The sequence below is a fragment of the Helobdella robusta genome (genome assembly GCF_000326865.2).
Source record: "Helobdella robusta unplaced genomic scaffold HELROscaffold_18, whole genome shotgun sequence".
NCBI classification, from domain to species: Eukaryota; Metazoa; Annelida; class Clitellata; order Rhynchobdellida; family Glossiphoniidae; genus Helobdella; species Helobdella robusta.
The window spans coordinates 1,573,258-1,578,709 of NW_008703981.1; positions in this window are offsets into that span (position 1 = coordinate 1,573,258).

The following is a 5,452-nucleotide window of genomic DNA, read 5'->3' on the forward strand; positions in this document are numbered from 1 at the left end:
AATCATTCAGATTAGATTAAAAATACAATTTTTAGGATAATGGCTGGAGATATGGGACAGTCAGAGTAAGAAATAATTTTAAAATAAAGATAATAGTTATCTAATGTTTTTCAATAGTTTTAAATTGAAACGTGTACAGATGTACATTACGTATGAATTTGTATACGCAAAAAATATTGTGTAAGCAGCTTCACTTACGTGAATGTTAAACCTTGACACCTAGGACGCTAAATCGCTATAGTGCAAAAGCAAAAATACAATATTAAATTTTATTTTTAAAATTTTTAATTAAAATTATATAAAAAATAGCATTCGGAAAAAGTGGTTTTTACAAGCTAAAACCGAAGATTAAATCTTATATAGGTCAAGTTTACTGCAGCTTGCATTTTGATTGGTTGTTTAAATATGACCTAGTTATACAATGTTCGCTTCTGATTGGCTGCTTGCAAATACATTAAGATCGGCTTCGGTCAAGGTAGGAATTTAGAATAAAATTCTGTTTTTGTTAACTTCTGCTTGCTTGGAGGTTAGATCTGAATTAAAAATTCATTTTAATATTCACTTTTTATTATATTTATTATAAAAAATAATTTATTTCAATTAGATTTAAGCTTAAGTCGGCAATAATATGTCAGCTGCTTTCGTCAGCTGAAGACTGTACGCTAGTATATGTTGCGTGCGTGTGTGTCTTTCGTAATTAATCACATTTAATTTATAATTGCAATTCAATTGCTATTGCTTTTAATTATTTGCAGTAATTTATTATTTCAATTTGCGTGATTATTTGCCTTTAATTACGATCTAGTTGCAATAGAATCCATCTTTTTTGAGTTAGCAATTTTGATCAAAACAAATGAACCTTCATGCATGATGGTTACACAGTTTATTCCAATTCATACATTATTATTATTACACATACATTTTTTAAAACACATACCATATTGTTCGTTTCATTATCTTACTATATTTCATATGCGAATATTGGCTCCCAAAAATTTTTAATATTGTTTAAATTTGTTTATTAAATTTTTTTAAATAAATTATATTAAATTTTTGTTTAAATTTTTTTTTAGAAGTTTCAAAATCCAGACATGATGTAGCTGACGGGGCAGATGTTCGTGGGTCTGCTGTGGCTCACCCTCCCCCTCAGTTGGTGGTAGAAGGCTCAGTGATGATGGATCATTCAATTAAACTAATACTCTAATCTCTCAGAGGAAAATTTTGAAACTAGAAATTCCTTCTGTGGTATAAAAACTTTGTGAGCAATTTTTAATTGTAAATTTTAACAACTATAATATCTGTGACATGTGGATGATAGATTAAAATTAGCCAAAGAAGAATTGAAGTTCTAACAACCACTACATTTCAGAAAAGCCGTCAAATTAAATTAGGCAAGAATGTCACAAAACAAACTAATTTTGGAGCTAAAATATATATGGCTAAACAGATTTTGTAGCATATGTGAAAGTTTTGTACCAAAATCTCAAGTCACACTCATCCATCCATATATACATTTATATTGCTAACTAACAACAAACAAACAAGCAAACTATCTGTAATATTCCTGTCCTGGTTTTAGAAGAATGCTGAGTAGGTTGATTGTTACTCAAACTACAACAAACACTGACAACATCAATAGCAATAGCGTTGATATCAACAACAACAACAACAATAATAATAATAATAATGAAAGTACTACTACTACTACTAATAATAATAATAATTAGTAATACAATTGTTGTCAGTAGGCTTAGCCTGTGCAGGCTAGCATTAAAATTGTATGCATATGTGCCTGTGAGTAAATGTATGCATGTAATGTATGTGTATGTTAACGTGTGTGTGTGTGTTTATGTGTGTGTGTGAGTTTATGTATGTATGTGTGTTTGTATGTATGTAGCTATGTATGTAACTATGTAACACATCACCTAGCAACAACAACATTTTCAATAAAGGGCTTCACTTCATTTCACCATTAACTGCAACAGCAACTGAAAGGACGTAAATAATAGAAGGAACCATAACAAATAACAACAATAACAACAACAATAATAACAACAATAATAGTAATAATATTAATAATAATGGGAATGTTGTGTTGGTGGTGGTTGATGAACAATGAATGTAATGCTGTTGATCAATAGATCGATGATGATGATGTGCTTGTTGTTATTATTATTATTATTATTATTATTTTACTTGCTACTATAAAAACGTCCAGTCATGCATGAACGAAAGAAAGAACGATCGTTATTATTTTATTCCTTTATTTTCTCGTTCACCTGTTCGCACGAACGTATGTATGAACGAATGAACATCATTAATAATAATAATAATAATTGTTATTATTATGTGAATAATATTCCTTCGTTATTATATTAATTGTAATAATATTCGTTATGGATGATGGCGATGATTGAAAAAGTATGTCATGGTTTTTAAATTTTTTCATACATAAGTAAACACACACTCATTCTCTCTCTCTCTCATTCTCTCTCTCTCTCTCTCTCTCGTACATACATACATATACACACACACATACATACAAATGTATACACACATTCATACACACGTTCACATATACATACACAAACTCACACACATACATTATTATTATTATTATTACTAGTGGTATTTTTTAAAGTTTTTAAATTTTAATTAGCCTCTCTATTATTGAACAAGGGTAATAGAATGTGTCATCAGTTGTTTTAAAAAATATTTATCCATACCTACCTAGGTTTGTACAGCGTTTATAATCGTTTGTTACCGTTTGAAAATAAAATTATAGTTTGATGTCATTATTATTATTGTTATCATTATTATTATTATCATTATTGTTATTATTATTATTATTATTATCATTATTACTATAATTATTGACTTTGGAGAAAGTTTTTTATTAATTCCAATTCCATATGTTCGTTTGGTTGGCCCGCCTAGTGCCTATCTGCAGAGGCAATTAATGGAGTTTGTTAATTGTATGTTGATTTTGTTACCTTAAGGCAATTCACGCGCATGCATTCTGAAACTCACGTACACACACACACACGTACACACACACACAGAAACACGCACAAGCAAACAAACACGCCCATATAATATTATTGACTATAATTTTTTGTTGATGGTTTACGTATCACCAAGTATCTCTCAGTTGCTGAATACATACACGTACACATACACATACATACACTTGCATACATATATAAACACAAACACACATATACATACATACACACACATACATACAGATATACATACACATACATAAATATACATGTTAGGAAATGGAAAATACATTTTGCTATCTGAATAGAAAAAGCTAAATACCACATATTTATGCTATATACATATAAATTTAAAAATATATATATATATATATATATATATATAATATATCATTATATATATTAAAAAATGTGCTGTATATTAAACTTGAATATTGATTGTTGATTAGTTGGACCTCATTAGCATACATCGCTTGCTTATATATACATGCTACTAATTATCATAATATTATTATTATTATGTTAATTTAAATGTAATGTAATGTTGGGAAAGGGTATAGATAAATGTATATACATACGGACATACATATATATTAATACATACATACAGACGGGCATACATACATACAAACACATAACATTCTCTCTCTATAGTGTGTGTTTATATTCAAATATGCCCACCCACACAGGATTTACACGCACACACACACACACAACAACAACAACAACAACACCAACGCTAGATAACAATTATGTTTCATGTTTCATCTGAATCCATTTGATCAGAAGAACCTTTGGTAATTATTATCATTATTTTTTATTATTATTCTTGTTATTATTAAGCATACATTTATAAATATTAAGGTAAATATTCTTAGTTGCTTTCTACGATCTATTCATCTTGCTAGCATTATCGTTATTATTATAACTTTAACGTTTGAGGTTTGTGATAGACGGATGAAGGAAGTGAAAGAAAGAAAGAAAAGAGATGAAGAGAAGAGATAAAAGCGAGAGAGAGAGAGAGAAAGAGAGGGTGATACTGATAGCTTCATGAAAAAAGTTGCTTACGAAGTTTTGCTGATGATTGCTTACAAGTTCTGTATTGATATACTTACTAGCAAACGTTTGCTGTTGATTTGATGTATGTGTTTGTGTGTGTGTGTGACTGTATGGTGTGTATGCATACTTATTTATTCATTGACGTTGTATAGTATTTATATTCTTGGAGATTTGTAAATACAAAATTTGGGACTTTATTTATTTTATTTGATTTCACTCTTTTGTTGTTGAATTATCTGGGAAGAGGTGTTTATTTCATAAAATTTGATGAAAATATTTTGGTGTAATTATAATTAGTAATAATATTGATTATTGTTATTATTATTATTATGATTATTATTTCTATTCATTTGCTTGTCTTCGGTGAATCATTTTGATTGAAAAAAATTTTTTTTTTGTTCATTTTTCATTTAGGTCATTTTATGATTTTTGTGTTTTTCTTTTTGCTTTTTTTCCATGCTGTTTGTTGTTTTGTTTATATTACATAATAACGCGAGCGTGTCTGTGTGTGTGTGTGTGTGTGTGTGTGTGTGCGCGCGTGTCTGTTTTGTTCTTCTTTTTTGTTTGTTCGATTAACTTATTTAGCTATCTAGCCAGTTCTGTTGATGTTGTTTCCATTTTCAGTTAAAATTTTTCGCTAAGTTTGTTTTAGATATATTAAAAAAAGTTGTTGCTATTCTCCTTTTTTTCTATAATTCATTTCATTCAGTTTATCGATGCTTTTATAAATATAATATGTGTTTTTGTGATTTAATTATGTATTTTTAGCGTGATAAGTATGACGTCCACGTACGTTTTTATGTGTGTATACGTGTATGTGTATGTATTTTTATGTACGTGTGTGTGTGTGTTTGTATTTGTGTGACCTTCCAATTATCCAAACATGCAACTGACTCGCATACTTAACGTGGCTCGGTTTATCTATTTAATTTGAATTTATTCATTCCTCATTCATCCTTCCTTTCTTACTCCTTCTTTCCGTTATCTCTCTCTGTCTCTCTGTCTCTCTCTCTTTCTCTCTCTCTCCTCAGTTTTGTTTTTCAGTTTTTATTGTTTTTCAGTTTTTGTTGCTCTCCTAACAAATCGATCAGTTTTGATTTATTACGATATTACCATCTTCTTAAGTTTCATTTTAATTTTCTTACTGCTATTGATTTAGTTTATATGTGCTAAAGAGTTACATATGTACTTTTATATATACATGTATGCTACTCTATACTTTTATATGTGTACATGTTTGTGTGTTTGTTTTGTGAATGTGTGTGTGTGTGTGTGTGTGTGTGTGTGTGTGTGTGCGTGCGTGCGTGTGTATCTTTCCCACTGACCTCGACCCATGTATGTGGTTTTTGCGTCGGAAAAAAATGCTGTTATTGTTCCGTATAAAAGTT